This window comes from Aquila chrysaetos, chromosome 2 (genome assembly GCF_900496995.4).
Source record: "Aquila chrysaetos chrysaetos chromosome 2, bAquChr1.4, whole genome shotgun sequence".
NCBI lineage: Eukaryota > Metazoa > Chordata > Aves > Accipitriformes > Accipitridae > Aquila > Aquila chrysaetos.
Window position 1 is genome coordinate 22,118,012 of NC_044005.1, and position 20,331 is coordinate 22,138,342.

At 42.2% G+C, this 20,331-nt stretch overlaps 1 protein-coding gene and 1 long non-coding RNA gene across 2 annotated transcripts in view; one reads left to right on the top strand and one right to left on the bottom strand.

Moving 5' to 3' along the window:
* Positions 1-2,761, bottom strand: part of FLRT2 (fibronectin leucine rich transmembrane protein 2) — a 67,574-nt gene extending 64,813 nt beyond the window's left edge. Inside the window, exon 1 of the mRNA XM_030035612.2 lies at positions 2,203-2,761. The gene's annotated coding sequence lies outside the window, so the exon portion shown is untranslated. The remainder of the gene's footprint in view (positions 1-2,202) is intronic.
* On the top strand, positions 574-19,236 carry LOC115350235. The gene is made up of 3 exons (XR_003926358.1): positions 574-768; positions 16,061-16,226; positions 18,369-19,236. It is a non-coding gene; the product is annotated as an uncharacterized LOC115350235 (long non-coding RNA).
* The last annotated feature ends 1,095 nt before the right edge of the window (positions 19,237-20,331 follow it).

The following is a 20,331-nucleotide window of genomic DNA, read 5'->3' on the forward strand; positions in this document are numbered from 1 at the left end:
CTCTCAGCGAGGGGACCCAAGCGGGCGGCGCTGCCCGGGGGGGGTGGGGGTGGGGGCTGCGCAGCCCCCGGACCCCCGCCCCGCCTCGCCGCGGAGCGCTGCGGGCCGGGGTTGCGGGGAAGGAAGGTGCGGGTATCGCCGCCCTTCGCGGCGGGGCTGCCTCGGCCCCGCTGCTCTGGGGGCTCTCGGGGTGTATCGGAAGGGAGGCCGGGGAGTGAGCTGAAAAACTCCCCGAGCTGCGCTCCTAACTGGGAGATGCCCTCGCGAGCAATAATTACAGCCGCGCTGCTCTCCACCAACATGGCGATATTTCATGAGCAGCCGCCGCCAAGCGCGCCTCCCCCACCCCCTTCTTTCCCTTTCCTTCCCCCCCTGCGAAGTTTTAGGTAGGCAATAGCAGTACGCAATAAATATAACACAGAATAAAAGAAAGTCCAACCCTCAGGGAAGAGACGGACCTCCTTTAGTATTCCGTCTAATTTCCATCATCAGTCAGAAAGACTTTAAAACCGCTGGAGAAACCGCCTTTTGCCCTAAAGCGCTAACAACACCCTCCCCCCACCCCATGTCTCCTGTGCGCATTCAGCGCGTGTGCGTTTGAGTGTCCGTGTATATGCACACCGGGCTGTCTGCGCTTGTTTCGGGGTAACCCTTCCCCCGCCGCCCAGTTCCCTACTAAGCTACTACAGCCGTGCCCTGACAAGTCCGCTTAAAGGCAACACTGCTTAATACGGAGAAGCACTTGAGCGGTAGGATACAGCCGTCAAGGTAGGACGTGGGGTGTGCGAAGAGAATTTGCCTCAAACTCCTCCATTGGTAATGAAAATGCACAATACGGCTTTTGCTGCGAGTTACTTTAAGAGAGGGGCTGGGAGGGATGGGGGAGAGGAGAGCTGATCAATGCCATGTGTCGAGGAAACAGAAAAGGCAAGTGAAATGCCTCGGGGTTTGCTTCCCCCTCACCCCTGGCTGCTCACTAGCTTGCAGTTTCTGCTCAGCCGTACCTCAAAAGCTGAATCACTCGCCATTGTCTCCGCACCTCCTTCGCCCTTCCCTTGGAGGGGCCTCAATTATTCACGACTTCAAAGGCTTAATAAGCCGTACGAGGAGCCCGTCGCGGAGCCCCGGCGAGGGTCAGCCCGGCCGCGGTGTACTCGGCGCGGCTCCTGCCCCCACGCACCCGCCCTGCCCTGCGCCCGGTGCCCTCCAGGGGGGCTTAGGAGACCCCCCGCATATGGATAGCCCCGAGCCGAGCCGAGCCGAGCCGGGCTGCCTGCCCGCTCCGAGAAGAGGTTGTGCCCTCACCTACGCAGATGCGCGGAGTGATGGGGGGGTGGGGGCGGAAGGGAGAGCGCAGGTAGCCCGGCATTTCTCAGGGGACTCGGCGCGGGGAAAGGAGTTGAGGAGGAGACCCCGCTCCCCTCCCGGCACCGCTGCCTCGGGGGCCGGGATCTGCTCTAGGCCCCCGGGACGGAGCGGAGGGAGCCCGGGGCCCTCCGCGGGGCTCAGCCGGCCGGGAAGGAGCGGGTCTGGCACCGGGCAGACCCGCGGGGAGAGCCTGTACCCCCGGCTCGGAGACGGGGTGCTCTGAACTCCAGTCTCTGCCTGCAGCCCCCAGCTGGTCCGAAGGGATGAAAGGATCAGGAGCCCCGCAGGGTCCAAAGGCGAGTGAACAACCTTTTTCAAAGGCTGTTTTGGGTCCTTGACTTTTTGAGACCTGACTTTCTTTCTTCTTTTTTTTTTTTTTTTTAAGGCTCTGCATACTTTTCAGAGCACTTTTTTGCGCATGATTTATCTCTCTTTCCCGAAGATGATGGACGAACGGTGCATTTCTCGTGAAAAAAATCCCCCTTGTAAGACTTTCCCATCCTCTATCCACCCGTCCCTTCTTTCTCCAAGTCCCCGATATTAGCAACCTGTCGACAACACATAAGGCAAAGCAGACCTTTGTCGCTTCCAGGCATTTCTGCCCCCTGTGCCCCCAATCACGGAGGAAAGTGGGAATGCTAAAAACTTCTGCAAGGCTGCAGGCTGCTGCCCTGCCCCGCAGGCTCGGAGAGGTTAGGCAGAATTGTGCCTGTCCCCCTCTCTGCCCCTGGCCCCTCAACCAGCCCACACTTCAAATCAGAGAAAGGTGCTCAGGACACACTTTGGTCAAATCTAGATCGTGTCAGTCCCGAAAGCGACTTAACTAGCCGTTACCTGCTCCTGCGGAGGTGGGTCCTCCTCGGTAGGTCACCCAAAGCCCACCGGGTCCGGCAGGTTGAAAGGGGAGAAAGTGGCAGAACAGCTGGGCTCCGGCATGGTATTATTTTAAGGATCACCACCAAGGTCTCTGTTTTCCATAGCTGCCAATGGTCACCATCACCCAAGGTTTCTCTCGAGGAAAGGAGGAAGGAAATTTTCTTGCCAAGCTGCTGTCCAGCCGGTCATTTGACCCTGACACCCACCGATGACACTGAAGAACACCCTGCTAAAGCGGTTAAACGCCTGGTAATTTCCTTTCTTCTCTTTCCCCCGGCGGCTCCGGCGCAACGCCACGGAGCGATCTTATCGCCGTGTGATCATTATTCACCGGTGACAACCAGAGATGCAGAGCTCCTAAGTGAGGGTGACAGATTTCAAACGCGGGGCTGCAGCGTACTCAGCCTCAGACATACTCTTCCTCAAACTTTGCCTAGCAAGCAAGTCAGCGGCTTAACCCTTTGCAGACCTTTCTCTCGCCCGGCCACCGAGACCTCAGCCCACGGGGGAGCGCTTATTTGAGAGGAACCGCAGCGCACACGGCTGCTTGGCTGGGGACTTTTTATTACGTGTCATTTTCTATTCTTGGTTATTTTCAGTTGAAACACATCAGAACCGCCAACTCTGGGGAGCAGTTGGAGAGCTGAGCACTTCTCCTCTGTGGTTAGGGGCTGGAGAAATCCTCTCGGCGCAGCAGATCTCTTGGGGACTCACCTGTGGTCCCTACTCTGTCGCCGAGTCTGGTATGCAAACTGTCATACGCATCGCATGAATCTCTCTTGCACACGCGTGTACAGAGCTTCTGCACTTTCCTCAGCGTGGTGTGGCGGAAAGTACAGATCCGAAAGTGCTATTTCACTCAGACCTCTGGATTCAGCTCGTTTACAGGTTATTAATAACAGCAGAGAAAGGAGCAAGCGAGAAAGAAACATATTTCCATGAAAAAAAAAAGCAAGCTTTTTTCACACATGCACTTTGTAGTCAAAGGAAATATTTACCACCAGCAAACTCCAGCATGTCAGAACATGTTTCCTCCGAAGCAGAAGAGAGCCTTAAAAATGAGAGAAAAAGCATGTGCAATTCAAAGATGAAATGAAGTGCATGAAAGCTTTCCAAACTCAGTACCACCAGCCCGGAGCCTGATGTCAGGACAATGCTGTAGCACTGTAACACAAAGATGCAGAGAGGGAAACAAGGAAAGTAGCAAATGCCATTGGTTTTCTAATATTAATTTATATATATTTTCAGTAAATTATGATGTTTCTGTCATCCCTCTCTGCCCCCCCCCCAAAAAAAACCCACCAAAAAAAGAGGGGGGGGCCTCTAACTGCAGCTGAACGACACTGAGAGCCTGGATGTGGGATGGACTGCCGGGAGCTCCTTCCAGAGCCCCGGTGGTCACGCAGTAGGAAGGACACGCAGGCAGGTCGGTGCGTGTGAAGGAGAATCTGAGTGCTCTCTTCATTAAATGTGTAAGATAAGGCCAGATGAGGAAGGAGAAGAATCCTACAGTAAGCAAAGGGGCAGAAAAAAAAATAAAAAAGATTCTCCTGCCACCCACATTTCTAAGTTTCGAATTTAAGCACAAGAGGCAAATAAACCCCCTCTGAAGAAGACCCCCCAGCCCCTCTCCCAGAAAAAGCAGACCCTGTAGACTTTGCATATATCCTTGTCCTATTTACAACAGCGGGTGACATAAGTGGGGAGCGTGACGACACCTGGCCGGCTGAGGTTTCCCAGGCGGGAGGACAGCTGCCGCAGGTGCGCGGCGGGAGCTCCGCGGGCGCGGAGCGGGGCCGGCGGCGGCGCCGCCTGCACGTCCCGCGGCGCGGCCAAGGTGGCAGCAGAGCACAGCGCTCGGCGGGCGGCGCCGGAGCCGCGGGGGGAGACCTCCCCCGCCTGCTCCCCCCGACTCACTCTGCTTAAACCGGTGCATCCCGCCCCACCCCCCCCCCGCGCCTTTTTAATCCCGGTTATAGTCTGATTACTTGGACTTTAAACAATTCCACACCCCCCGCCCCCCAATCACTGTGTGAAGCATGTAGTTATTTATTAGCGCGCTGTTTTGCACGGTTGAAAGGCAGCAAACTGAAAGGAGAATATAGAAATGTATTCTCTTTAAATTATCTGTGATCATACGAGATGGCTAGCCTGGAGTGATGGTCCACTGATCCGTAATACAACCTCACTTATTTTAAAGAGAATGTGAAATGGGCTAACATTAAGAAATATTATAAAAATGAAAGTGTCTTTTTCATAAATGTCTTTTTTTTTTTCGCTATATTGTTACAATGACTTCTGCAGCTTGCAAGAAAGAGGGTAAAAGGAGCTGGGAGTAGTTCTGTAACTGGGAGGCAGGTCTAACATACTGAATAATCTAAATTTTTGTCAATAACATCAAATTTTGGTTCAGGCCTCAAATTCATGATGCTGACAGAAGGAAAGAAAATCACAAAGTGAATTCCTCATCAAATCTGGGAAAATCAGCTTATTTAAAAAAAAATGGGGGGGGAAGGGAAGGGAAGGAGACATTTAGAATAGCAGACCAATGAGTTATTAAGATATTGTTATATTGTATTGAATTCTATATTATAACAATTAAGATATTGTTATATTATATTCTAGACAAGGTGAAGGTATGAATGTGTTCCTTTCCACTTTAATGAAACAAATGAAGCACTTTTAACTAGAACTACATTAGATTGGAAAACACCCACACCTAACGAGTATTTTCTCTGAGCTCTGACTTCTATGCTGAGCTTAAAATGAAAATACCTACTGGTTCTGAAACAGTCTTCGGCAGAGTTTGTGATATGACTCAACTGGTAAATTTCTACCATTTTGGAGTGTAGGGATTGAATTTTATTTCCAAATAAGATTAGTAATAAAAATTAAGTATGCCATCAGACTGTCCTTGTTTATTGTGTTTCTCACCAGCTCTTTCTTCCCTCCCCCTTTCCCTTCAGCCCACTGTTACCTTCTTTTCTTGACTTGTATATGTTGTTAGGTATCACCTTGTAGTAGTACGCATAATGCCTTGGGTTGCTGCACTTCATAGCCTTGACCTAGTAGAGGTTCTCCCTTCTTTACTCCAAGGGATTTCTGCATTTAGCTTTTGACAGTATCGTGATAAACTCTTTCTATAGATTGCCTTTGGCCATCCTTCACTGCCTTGTCCCAGGACACACAGGAATCCGGGAGCCTTATAGATCTTTTTTTGTGTGTTTAAGACCAAGGAGGATTTTCCAAGGTTTTCTGTTTGCAGCCTTTTTGTCAAGTTGATTTCCAATAAAAACAGGAAATAAGCTGGTCAAAATCTGTTGAAAATCTTTTTTTTTGTCCCCTTCCCTTGTGAATACCTTAGAGACTCATGTCAAATTTTGTTCAAATCAAAATAGATCTACTGAGATGCCATCCGATAGACATGTTGGAAATAGATACGTAAATAGGTAAGACAGGAAGACTGGACTGTAACATTTTATTATATCTGAAACAATAAAAAGTATATTTTTCTGCCCACATTTTGTGACCAAAGTAAACTATGACAAATTGCATCACATATCATGCCATCTCATTTTAAGCAAAAAGTCTATAGGGAAGACAAATTTCTATGTATAAATTGCTGGTTGCTCACTTTAATTTTCATGCTGAAGACAGTTGCACAAATATAGATTAATCCAGCCAGCAATTAATTGCATCTGATGAAATTTAGGTAATTTAAATGGCTAAATCATGATAGACATAAGAATCCAGCAGTCATTAAGCATTGTTATGCATCAGTTCTTCGTTTTTTTTCTTGTATGCAAAATGCAAGAGAAAAATAGAATAATGAGAAAAACAACTGGCTGAAAGCAACACACGTATGAAAAAAAAAAAAAAGTTCATTTATGATTGACCTAACTACTTACCACGGTGGGAGTGGAAGGCATAAGTAAAACCTGGAGAATATCTTACAAATGGCCCACATAAGTTGTTTCTTTAACATTTTCTAAGCAAAATCATTAAGGTCCTTTTCATTGTCATAGCCAGCTTTTAAAATAAAGGAAATTTTTCCATCTCTGGTTTTGTCACTGAACCTTTATGTTTCTGGAAAAAAATCCACACACTTCTATCAGACGTACTGTAGCTGCACTATATAGAATGGAAACACCACCACAGTGAAAGTCACAGAGCATTCATTAACTTGCCCCTTATACATTCATCGTTCTTCTTTTATTCTAAGTGGAGAAGGCTAGAAGGCAGACTATCAATCTACTCTAGAAAAAGCATCACTTTCTGATCGCAAGGCCATCTGCATTATCTCCCAAGGGACCTCAAGAGCTCACTCATTCTAATTTTCTACTGATTAAAAAAACAGATTCATTTGTACTTTCTTATCCACAGGTTCAGCAAGCTAAAGCCATTCTTTCACTTTTGTGTCTGTGGAGTCCATTTCTGTAACTTTTTGTATTTTCAAAGGGATGGTTACAATTATGGAAGAGTGCCTTTATCTAAGAGGAGCCAGTTTTCTTTCAGCTCAGTAAATATGAATGGACAGATTTTAGAATTATGAAGATTTATAAAAGTTGGACAAGAGAAAATTATTTTAAAACAATTAGCCTGGTTGAAGTCGCTCAATATTATTTAAAGATATAACATGAAAAAATTGCTACAATTTGTAATATAGACCCAGGGCTCATATCATAGCTCTTATAGCTTTATAGCTGCTTGATTTCCATGCAGCACTTTATGCAAGACTAGTAAACTTTGTTCTACAACGTTTTAAAAAACCTTGAGCTCTATCTGACAACTGTTGTTAACTCCCTTTCAATTCCAGTATAAGCTAATTATATGTAACAGGATACAAAGTTTCTATTGAAATTTATTGATTTTTGCTTTTTCTAGATTAATCCCTTGATTATGATAAAGAGGTAATGCCATTTTGTAAAGCCTTTTCTAATCCTTCCTGTTTATTTATTTTAGAAGATACTGTTCTAAAAGGGATAGGTGAAAGGGAAAATTGGTTTCAATTACCTAAAGAAGAAGGTATAAAACCATTACCCTGACCATCAAGGTCAAGAATCAGAGGGTCATGATTACACCTCTAAACTCAGAAATAAATGAGCAATAATCTTTGCATGCTGCTGTACCAGAAGGTCCCCTTTCCAGGGGCTATTACTAGAGGGCACAAAAGCATGTCACCATGGTACAGACTGATCACCTGAAAGGAAAGCAAAAAAACCCCACAACCCAGGCAGAATGACTAGGCAGATGGTATCTGTTTTGAATCCTGATAAATTGGCAGTAAGCTCTCAGGTCTTTGAGAGGATTTTGAGGCAGTGAAAATATCTTGTGAAACCATTTGTCTTGCTCTTCAGCAGTGCAAAGCACCCACATAGCAGATTTGTGGACTGAGGGGGATAGGAAGGTTGTCACAGCAGTCAACAAGTCTTCACCAGTTTTGAAACACAGGGCACCAGCTTAATTTTGTTCAGTCCTAAACTTTTTCTTAAGATCTGGTAAAAGAGAGCTTATGCCACTTCAATAATCTATTTATGAACAGGAAGGCATTGCCTTTTATACTTGGAAATGTTGTTAGAAGGAACAAGGATCTCTGATGAGATACACTGAACCAGTGAAAGGTTCAGCACCCATCCAGGTAACCATGGCCTGCTGGCAGAAAAACAGAAAAAATGTGCTTTAATGAGGGATGTGTGCTCTGTGGAAGCAGAAATGCACTGCTGAAAGGTATGAGGCTACTTACTACATTGATGCTATGAAGAATATTTAGTCACTAGTACCAGTAGATTTTTTCTTAATTTCATTCCCATACTATAGCAGAACTGGGAAAGATTCTAAATTTATTTCCCCAACGGGATACTGAAGGAACCTTCTGGTGCGAAAACCAATCTGCAGAATTGCACCAGGATTGCAAATATAGGGTGAGTTTAATTCAGCTAGGGGTTGTTGTTAGGAAATTCCACTCCTCTTGGTTTTCCATTTTGCAGTCTTTGCAGTTCTCAAGACCTTGAACAGTCCCTGGGGAATGACCTATATCAGCTTTGTGTGTACTATATTCATTCAGCCTGTGAGAAAGTGCTGAGCATTTTGTATAAAGAAAACAGCTGTATGCAAAGGTAACAGCACATGGGAAGGTTTTTCTGGAGATATATATATATATATTTAATTGTGTTGCAGAATGAATAATTAAGTGCTTGCGGTCTGTTGCTCCTTTGCTTTTGCCTCAGACAGACCCTTCCTCAATTCACAATGAGTTTCCCTTCAGTTAATTCAGCTTACTTGTTGGTGATAAATTTCACTTGAAATCAACCATGGGCTTATTTAGTTAAACACACCACACATACAATGTCCTAGGCAGAGTAGTTACGAAGAAGAGTCAGAAATATACCCCCAGGATAAATTGAACTTTTTACTCGCATCATAAAATGATCTTCCTTTCTGTGCCTTAGGCAAAAAGAATGCTAAGAAGTTAAGCTATTCTTTTGGTAGGGTTAGAGAAGGCAGTGAAATCCTCCCTGAAGAGAATGAAGCAGCTTGACTGTGTAATAGTTTATTGGTGACTTTTAGTCAGTCCAAAAAAAAAAAAAAAAAGAGTTAGGGAGAGGAGAGTTTTCATTCATTTTATTTCTGAAGCACATGCAGGGTTGTCAGCATTCGTTCAGCAGAGGGACAGATTTCTGCAAGCTCAGAGACAAGCTGGGTTTTCACTATAGGAAGGAACATCTTTGGAGTTTGTTTTGTTCATTTGCTCAACACAATTTGCCTCAACCTCTATTGAACAAAATAGGCTAACTATATACTTCCATTGTCACTGTTCTTGGATTTCTCTGCTCTCTGACTCGTTGTTGGCTATTGAACATTGTTATGGCCAGTCTTGGCATTCTCATGGTTACTGGCTTATTGCTGGACTTACTGTCAGGGAGCAGTGAGAGCAAGGCTGCTCCACAAGGGAGGACGAGCTGGAAGCTAAGGGTGACGCCAGGCAGAGGCAGTGCCCTCAGCCAGTCCTGCAGCAGGGAGGTAGGGTGGGCAGAGCAGGATCCTGGGCACAGGGTCTGTTAACAGTTCCAGACACAGCAGGGTGGAGAGTCAGGCTCAGGATCCACCCAGGACTGGAGACAGGACTGGAAAGAAAGCTATCCCATTATGTCCAAGGTTCATCCAGAAAATAAGACTGGAGACCTCCAGCAGTGGTCAGTCCAGGTCTGGGTGCCAGCCCCAAGCTGACACGGAGCCCCTGCACCAGAGCAGAGGGTGTGCGGGGGCTCCCAGGGGAGGATGGACCATAGTCAGGGCCTATGGGTGCCCCCAGGACTCTGACATTTATGATATTAACCACCAGCAACTGCATACTTGACTTACTAAAACCATGTAATACTTCATTAATACATAACATCAGCTCTCTGAAAGGCCATTTCATAAGTTCACAAGCAAGCTCCAGCTCTTGACCCAGATTTTTATGATTTTACTAATCCATACTGGATATTCTTTTACATTAAATATTTGAAAGATATGATATTTCATCTACATGTGAGAAAGCTTTTAAGCTCATTGAAGATAGTATCAGTGCTTCACTTTTTTTAGTCTTTCTCATTGCTGTACAGATTGAACAGTCTCACGGAGGAGATGCACTATTACCATTTTGAACAATTGTATTATGATTTTCCTTATAATTGATAATTTGACAGAGGTAACTTCTAGAGTAAGGCGATTACTTGAGACACTCAGACTTTTGCAGTCACCTAAACTAAGGTGGTTTAAGAAATTATTGCTCTTTGCTGTGCTACTGCAGGTACTTTTTGTGCAGCAGTTATTACTGAGATGTATTCTTGAACCTCTGCAGTTGACAGCAAAAGATGTACTAGCACTGACCAGGGTCAATTTTCAGCTTCCTTTTTTATGGTAGGCTGTAAACTGGTAACTATCAGGAGTTGCTGCCCATCTGAAAAAGCTCCTCCTGTTGAGGGAAAATGAGGAAAGAGATGGGCGGGCAACTGGGGGAGGTAACAACTTTAACCAGCCCTGCTTGATCCCCCACTGCAAATGAGTCAATAGTCACAGCCCTAATTTAAAGGGAAAAAAAAAAAAAAAATCTCTAACTTTCAAGAACACAAATCCTCAAACTGGAAAAAAACCATAAAACCAACAAGTCCATCAACCAACTAATACAAAGTAAGGGAATAAGATAATTACTGGAAAAAAGAAATTCCTAATCAATATTGGGTTAGATTTCCACATCATGTTGTAGATTGCCATCATGATTTCCACTAGAAAGGCAGGGTTTGAATCTCATTATTTTCAATTTTGTGACTGAGAAAGGATTGGAGTTAGCAGTTCTGGTTTTATCTCACTTCTTGTTACTGCTAAGGCTGCATTTACCTGTGTTGGGTTGTTTGTTTTTCCTTTTTTATTTTCCCTTCTTTTTTTTTTCTTTCCGTATTCCAAACTGGCCAGAAATGCTGAATCATGTTTGTGCCATGTGGTATCTAAGCTAAGGAGCACATTGCAGTACCTGTGCACTCTTCATTGCCCATACCCATGCCCATACCAGGGCCTGCTCTACTGTCACTTACTTTATGCTCTTATAGAATTGATTTGATTTCACTAGGCTTATTCTAGATTGGCAGGGGATAATATTGAGAAATTTATCATCTCTTAGGAAATGTGTCCCTGGAGACGTAAGAGTAGATCCTTTGGGCATATCTCTTCTGTAGCTGTACTAAAAGAGAGGGCATGAAATTGCTTCCTATGGATTTGGTTACTATTACAAATCTGGTGTTCTATACTTCTGAGAGAGAAATGGAGAAAAAATGTCTCCTGCTTTTGCAGGGCAAACTCTATTGGGTCAGCTGAGTCAGATCACACTGACTGCACAGCTTTTGATGCCATGAATCAAAGAATTGGTATAGCTATGCCAACACCCTGCTACTTCTGGCTGTGCCATTGTTTGACACTTTAGAGAAATGTGCAAAAAATCCATAAAATGTGCAAAAAATCCACCTGGCCAATTGTTCAAGTTGCATATCTTGATTAAAAAAGTTATGGATGAAGAAACAGAAGTCAGGGAAACTGATGATCTTTTTCTAGCTGAGTGCTCAGATAGACACCTTGCATTTAACAGTACGTGAAGAAGCTCCCTTTTGTTTCTCGCTATTTTTCTAAATGCTCATATTTTATGAAGCATGCGCATACTAATTCACAGACATACACGATTGGACTATTAAGACTCATTAAATGCATTGATTTGTCTTTCTTCTTTCTGTTTCTTATCAGTCATTAATGATGCACAATGACTTGTCTGCTGATTTTTTTATCTGTTTTCATCTATATTCCTCATATTTTATCTCGAACAAAGAGTAGTCTTGTGCCATGAAGGCTCATCAAAGTCATAATTACATTTCATTCATCTGCATTGAACTGTCTGTCATCTGTTAGCATTTTGAATGCTCTATATGTCTTTCTGCACTTGTCTGCATTCTTCCTCATTATTTACTCCTCCTCGACCATCCATTACTGATTGCTAACTGCTTTCTGCTTTCTGTTTTTAATTTTTTTAATTACCAGCTGTGTTTGTAACCTTCTAGCAGTTTCAAATCAGAAATACTGGTAATGCTTTTTTTCCACATTTAGCAAGTGTTTATACTTTTAACACTAATGTTTATCTACAAGACCAATGTGCCAAAGCAAGGCAGGATAAATCTCAGGATTTGGGATCTGTTATATCCCACAGCTGTTTACACACTTCCCAGTCTATCTTTTATGCTCTGGACACTGTCCTTGACATAGCCTAAAACTCAAAAGCACTCCAAATTCCTTGTTGTAAGTAATTTTTTTTGTGATGTAAAATTGTCAGCTGATAATTACTAGGGGGTAAGGACTGTTACTGATGTTTTTCATTCCTTCTTGGTTTTATTATGCATCATGTTTTATTTTTATGTTATTAAAATATTTCCTTAGTTTTTTCTTCTCATGTAACTGCTTATGCTTGTCTTTGAGATCTTTTTCCTCCTAAGTACCTGTTTCATCATTTATTACATCTTATTTTAAAAGAGTATGTGTTATCAGCAACGCTGTCTTTTCACATACATGCAATACCTGGCGAAGTTGGGTCCCAAAAAGTGATTTGCAACTTAGATGAAGAACCCAAATTTCAAAGGCCTGCTTTGAAAGAAATAAATGTCAAAAACATTAATTATGGGCTGTACAGATACTGTATTCCTTATCTGTAAAATGGGACAAATGAGCATCATTTCCTTCACAAGGAAATCCTTCTCATGGGTAGAGGAAGGTTATCAGACAGAAGGTTCCTGTAGAAGGATAAAATAGTATATACTTTATGGTTCTGATTCTTAACTGACGTGCATTGGTATAACTTAAATGGAGTCAATGAAACTCTGGTGGTTTATATAAAAGGAAAACATGAATGTGCATGGGTTTGTTTGTTTGTTTTTGCTTTTAACAGAGATTCAGGCAGTTCTAACTGTGGTATCATTACATCATGCAGGCCGGTTTCAGAGGCCTAGGAGCTTTATTTACTTGAGTTCAGGTGAACAAAGCACTATTTAGTGCTTAGTAATTCTTTAGACTAGAAATAGTAACAGGCCACAAGAAATCTGGTGAGGCTCGGTTACTTTCATGTCTCTCTGTAATTCATTTTTCTACTTTCACTAAAACAGAAATTTCTGATAGTGTGTGCAAACTGTTAAATAGCATTAAGAAGAGCAGAAGGCATCACAAAAGTGAACAATACTTCACCAGCCTTCTTAATTTTCATATACTGGTTTAATTTAAATTAATTTTGTAAATACCAGAAATACTTTATATACTCTGTACCACAAAATTAAGCAAAACAATCTTTAACAGGTGTTATATTTTTAAAGTAGCAGTGTAATCATCTAAGGAGTCTATGAATCATTGCTAGAGTATGCCTAATTTGATTTAAAAATGTTTGTATTAAGCTAGTAAGTTTTAACTGAGAAAGATAACCAAACTCTTGATAATCCATCATGATAGTTAATTGTCTTCAATGATAATTATACATTTGAGTTGGTCTGTCTTGAATTTTCAGCCATTGGTCCCTACTACAGATTATACATAATTTTATTCATGCAACTACTTATAAATGAAGATCAAATGACATATGAACCTTCTCTTCACAAGCAAAATGGATTCAGCTCCTTAACTCTCTTAAATAATGAAATTTTTTTTTCCTCTTTTCCATTCTTTTGTTGGTTACCAGTTCCTTGTCAACTACAGCATCACCCATCCACACATCCCAGCTGCCAAAACAGCAGAATGTATCACCTGTTATCAATACTGCCATTCATTCTCAAGAGACAATCAAGAAATAGGTACTTATCCAAGACTTCTGGCAGCTATCCATGTTTGAAAGATTGAGGAATTCTATTTCTAGTCTATTTCCTGATCTTTATCAGCATAGAGCATAACATGACTCTGGAGAACTTCTGAACTTCTACTAGAAACAGCTAGTCACACAATGGGAATGGAACAAGTTTGTGGTATCGCCTAGGCAGCCGGTGAAAACGTCATTTCCAACTGCAGAAGCCAGAAGGATCTCCATTCTCCTGACCCTCAGGGCTACAGACAGGACTTTACCTCTTTCTTCCCATGTCCTCTGCTTCTCTGCTGCTCTGTCGGAAATGCCGTCAGTTTTTTGTCCAGCCATTTCACAGCTTGCTTGTTCCTGCCATTTAATTTGCCTTGCTAAATGCTATAGCACATTCAAGCCTTTTGACTGACTCTTCTTTGCTGCCATTTAATCACCTTTGCTAGCTTTCACCTCCTTTCTGCCAATGGATTGGCTGTTACACCGCTGCCACTTGTGTAATTAAGGTTGTTATTTTATTCATTTTTGCTGAGGTATGCTGTGGATTAACTATTTCTTACTATTAGTTCTTAACTTTGACTTATTTATTGCTTCAAAGGACATAACTCTTCATGCTGCCTGTTTTTCTCTTGTACTCCTTTTCCCTCGTACTCCTTTCCCCTCCTTCTTTCCCCTACCCTTTCATTTCTTATCTTCCCCTTATCTTACCCCAGAATCTCAAGCCCTAAATCACAAAGTGCAATGTAATAAGCACGAGTGACTGTGCTCTTATAACTTACAAAAGAAAATGAAAAAGGGTCAGGGAAAATGCCCCACTTAATCTCTGCTCCTGTATTTTATACAGCCATTTTCACTCCTGCAGGACAGATAGCAAATGCCAGCAACTTTCAACTTTGCCCCAACTTGCCCACAGGCAAAGACAATGCGAAGTGGAAGATGAAGTGGCCGTGCCCCATGGACATGCACATCTTCTAAAATGACATATTCTTGCTTTTTTTTTCTTTTTCCTCCCCACAAACAATATCTTCCCTTAAAATTTTCTCCTTCTGTGTTACCACCAGTGTTTTGTGGTATCTAAACACAGCACATGATATACCAGGGACCACCGCAGTCTTCATTCTCAGTTCTGCTTAGCAATGGCAGGTGAAAGCGAAAACTCCATTCCAGCTTATATAGCTGACAGCATCATTTAGAGCTACTGTCCGCTTGACTGGTTATTGCTACAGCCTCTCCACCTAACAGTAACTGCTCAAATTCAGTGTTTTCTGGCTCTCCTTCTCCTGTCACACCACTTCCAAGGAAGTTTATGAGAGGAACCAGCCTGAGACAGCTGTAAGCTAAAGAGATATTGAGCCAGAGGCAGAATCTAACTGTGTTCAGGACCTTGTGGCACAATTCCTGATCAAGAAGAGGGTCTCCCACTCTGTGGGGTTGCCACTGAGAGTCTTCTTCATTAACCAAACTGGGGGGAAAGAACTTTTGACTGGAATGGGTGCAGCAGTGTTTTAGGCCACATATCCTAAGTCCTTGCCCCTCTTCTGATAACAATAAGACTATGCTGTGACTGAAGCTTAATAGATACCTTCTGGTCATCCACCAGAGCACAAAAGCATTTTTGAAAAAAGAAGGATGTGACCTGTTTTACATTTTGGGAATACAGTGGCCATATTTAGGTCATGTGTTGAGGGAGGATTATGAGGGCCTTCTAAAATGAGGCAACCCTCGCCGTCTTCATCCAAATAATTCGTCTGGCTTATATTGTATTTTCTGCATGTCTGTGACCTCTCTCTCCTCATCAGCTCCTCCCTCCAGAGTGAAAGGGTGACAAGATTGCAGGTGGCACCACAGTTGATTTGAAAGCTATTAACAAAGTGAATCCCCTAAAGAAACAGATGCAGGGAACAGTCTATAATTTACACTATGTGCAGCCTTTAATGGAAGTGTGAGAGGAAGGCTGAAAGGAAAATCAAAGATATGAAAACTAAAAAGCTTGAGGTAGGCATGGAGGAAAGTTTGGGAGCAGTGGATATTTGAAAGCTGTTTCATATTCATTCATTTAGATTCAGTGTATTGTTAATCAGCAGCCTGCCATTTTTAATTTTTTTTTCTTTTGGATGTACTTCTCAAACCATGAAACAACAGGACAAACCAATTACTTTTCAGTGTTAAATGCAAATTAAGGTTGTTTGCCTTATTACCTTTTGCAACACAATATTTTGTGAAAATAATTTTTGATTAGTTCTTTCTAGCATAGGCAGGGATCTTCATCCATACATATGTACAGTGTACAAATGTATATATACACAAATAAATATATTTGTGTAGCCAGGGATGGGCCTATACTGGAACAATCTTTAAGCCAAATTCAACATTTATACAACTTGTCTCTCTGTATTATCTTAGTGTGTTTGGATTAAGCAGGTCTGCAGCTAATAAAAGACCAGACACTCTCCCTTCTGCCCTGTACAGCCTGTACATCTAGGAGATGATTTTGGAAGTGCTAAGAAGAGGAAAAATCACTTCCTGGCATGTGTCCTACTTCGGCTAAACATGGCAGCAGGCTCTTTTCCATTGCTTACCTGGTGGTAGCGCTCTGCGAAGGGATCCCCTCACCACAGGACTGTCTCCTGCTCAGGTTAGTGGATATTGTCGAATTATGTCAGCCCTCTACCAATCCCAAATCCAGCTGGACAGTGGTGAAAGAGCAATGCCCTTTTGGAGCCAGTGTGAATCACAGAGCATCTAGTCTGGATGTCTTGCTCAGTGGCAAATCACTGAATGCTGGGTGGGGAAGGAGTCTCTTGGTATTGTCAGAATGGAAAAACCCCTTCTCCTATCTTCTCAGAAGACAATGATTAGCTGAAGGTAAATCCTTGCGGACTCCAGTCTTTCAAAAGATCCCATAAAACTCACAAGTCATCATGGCTAGCAATAAATGCCTTGCTGTGTTGAAACATCAAAAACTTCAAGTTTTCTTGCAGGCTCTGAACTCTTGAGTCATAAAAATGACATCAGTCTCATTGCCTGCTTGCTTTTCCCCTGTGTTTTGTTTCTAACTTAAGAGAAGTAGTTATTTTCATAGCAATATCATCTCTTAAAACTGGAAAAGCCTTACAAATGATGTTGCAAAGGTTTGATATTTTCTCAGGGATGGCAAACCTGTGCTATTTCCTTCACCCTGCCATTCTGGATTTCTGTAAAGTAGGCAGGAGTTGTTCTCACTGATTTATTCCTCAGTTTCAGTCATACCTGTTACAAAGTAGGTGGCAGATGTTCTGCATCCTCCGCATCTCAGAAAAAGGTTTACATTGATAGCAACTGTATTAGTCTTAGATGTCATAAAAACATGCAGATGAGTGCAGCATGCCAATATTTTTGGCACTGGTAAGCAAAAAGTTGAATTATGAACAAGTTGCTGCTGTAATCTCAGCTGATCCAGTGATTAATTTTGTACCTACTGGAACTTTGTGCGCATTTCTGGTGGTTTGTAGCAATATTCAGGTTTAGCATTGTTTTTCATAGGTATGCTTGACTCGCAGCTGAAGAGTAAAGAGAATTTTTAAAAGCTGTAAAATATATCATACGGGCAAATAGAAGAATATGGGAGAAATGTGCTAATTACTACTAAGGATGTTTAAATGAATTTCCTGTGTATATTTACCTGGGAGACTCACGCTGCTTGATAGGAATTTTCAGTGATTATTGTCTATCCTCCTAAATAATGTCCTCTTTAATTCTAATGGAAAAGAAATAGGCTGGAAAGTCATAAGCAAGGCTTTAATTTAATTTGCTTGCTTAACTAAAGATAAACAAAATTTTAAGACAGCTTACACTTAAATAACCAAAATGCAACAAACCCAGAGAGAAATAGATGCTTAATGGAAATTCAGTAAGCCAGAGATCTGAGACCAGAGGTCACAAAAATTTGTGAAATATGTTTCTGATGGACAGAGATATTAAGAAGTGCATGACCAATATATACATCTTGACTGGCACAAATGCCTTCGACATAGTCATTCCAAAATGTGCTGTGACTTGAATAGCTTATTTTCCTTGGTGGGAAATTAGCATGAACCAGAAGAGGAAAAGTAGAGTTTATTCAGAATGATGTGTAATATCTCCAGTAGTGCCTTGCACAAGTGCTAGAGAGGTATATGGGCATTCAGGACAAAATCCTTAATGAGACAACTTGACACCCAGGACATCTCTTCTCTTCCAGGGGCTTCCTTTCCACTGTTAGCACAGTACGGGTTTACTCTAGTTCAACATATTGCTCAAAGCAGGGTCAACTCACTGTCGCATGAAGTTGCTCAGGGCTTTACCCTATCAGACCTTTAAAATGTCCAAGGATGGGGACTGTACAACCTCTCTGGGCAACCTATCTCATCTTGACTCTCTTGTGGGGAGAAAGTTTTTCCATATATCATGTGAACTGCTTTGTTTATGCTCCTTGTCTCTCATCCTCCCACCACACATCACCAGGAAGAGGCTGGTGCTGTCTTCTCAACACCCTCCATGTAGGTGTTAGGTCACCCCGAGGCCATTTTCTTCTCCAGGCTGAACAAGCCCTGGTCCCTCAACCTCTCTTCACAGGGCAAGTGATCCAGCCGTGTTGGTGCCCCCTGCAGAACTCACTCCTCTTTATCAATGTCTTTACTGTATGGAGTGGGCCAAAACTGGACAAAGTAGTCCTGTAGTGGTCTAGAGAGTGGCGTGTAAATGGGAATAAGCACTTCTCTCTTAATTTCCTGAATGTGCTCTCCTCCTGATCCTACAGCTCAGGATGCAGCTGGCCCTTGCTGTTGCAGGTGCACACTGCTGGCTACTGCTCAGCTTGCTGCCCACTATGACCCCCAGGACCTTTTCAGCTGAACTGCCGGCAGCTGGTCCATTCTCAGCCTGTAACACTGCAAGAGGGTCTGCTTCCCATGTGCAGGACTTTACATTTGTCTTTGCTGAATTCGATAAGGCTCCTGTTGTTCCCATTCCTTCAGCGGGTCTGGATCCCTCCACCCTCAACTGTATCGACTGTTCCCCCCCTTCTTGGTGTCACCTGCAAACTTGAAGAAAGAGCACTTCATCACCTCCTTCAGGTTATTGTTAGAGGTGCTAAACAGGACAGATATGTATGCAACATTTGTGTTTCAAGAATTCAAGTAGTTTGTTGGGTCTTTCTGGTTCTAAGACTCACAAAGTCTCTCTCCTAGCTGTTCTTAACTCTGACCAGCTGAAGTGATTTGAACTAAGGTTAAATTGATGGGCTGTATTATAACACCAGAAAGTGTTTTTATTTCACTGAAAATGTTGTCTGAATGAAGATTGAAAGATTGTGTGGTTCATAATATTAGGCAGGCTTTCAACAAAGGAATTTCAAGAAAATCTCTGGTTCAGCAAATGCATAAAAGCAAGTCTTTTGATTTACATAGCTGTACAGTGTGGTGCTGGCAGGGTGAGCTCGGTGTATAATTATCATTTCTAAGAATGAACTCTATTAAAATTGAAATAAAAGATCTTTGTGAGGAAATATGAGCTCTAAAATGTGAGTGCTACATTCTATGGATTGTCATTATTTTGAAGCCTTAAAATAAATAAATGTTTCCAGAAGCAGACACAGGCTATTCAGATGCTAAATTCTTTTGTTTTCGTAAGTGTCCCTTTGAATGCATTGAATCCACCATTTAGCACTTTGCATCTAATTAATTTGTTATCAGGGAGGAAGTCACAGAGTGATGCAATTCCCCATTCTCATAAGTACCAGAATCTGTTTTTAAAACTGCAGAGGTAGAGCACTAATAATAACAGGTTTCTCAGCTTAAATACTATTTCCCTTCCAGCTCCACATCATACCTTAAAGAAACCCTCCCCCAACCTCAGAGGAAAAAAACCCAGATCCCCAAAAAACCCTCCTTAGCAAAATATAACCCTCAGGATTTTTTTCCATTTGTAAAGTAAATCACATCGTTCTTTTATTCTGCTTTGAGAAACCTCTTTCTCAGTACCTCTTTAAGTTAATGGAGATAATATTCAGGGAAGATGAACCAAGGAGTTTGCATATTTTCTATAACTAAACTTCCAAGAGACCAATTAATTTTAACTGGAATGATGGAGGGACAGTTCTGTTATTCACCTTTTCAAAGTGCAGAACAGGCCTTGCTTTTACTGAGTAGGCTCATCAAATTTACATCACCATTTAATTAAATGTTTGTAGAAATAATTGACCTCAGGAGTAAGTCATCTGGTAATAAATAGATTCCACTGTTTCTAAATAGTATTTTACTGACTCTGAGATACTATTCATAGCCTGGTAGCTTTGCCACAAACCTCATCAGTAATTTGTTTAAATGCATATCCCATTGTAAAATTGACTGTGAATCAGAATGAAGTTTAACAACAGAGATTTCAGAGCATGGTCCAAACCAGAAAATAACATACATTTCTCTGAAGCTTTTCTTTTCAGGGACAGATTAAAACCGAGATGAAAAAAAACCAGACAAACAACTCAAACCCTGATTTATTTAGTGTCTTTATGTTTTTCTATTTTTTTGACCTGCTTAAGTAATTGCTTAAAGAATTTTGTGCATATCTCAATTTGAGTTCAATAATGTTTCAAGCAAAAAGGCAGGAGCTTTTTATTAGTTTTGATGAAATACAGTGATAACCTCAAGAAACCAAAATGCACATACATTTAATGTCCTCCCTCCTCCAAACTATCGATTTATTACTCTGCTTTTGTTTAAAAC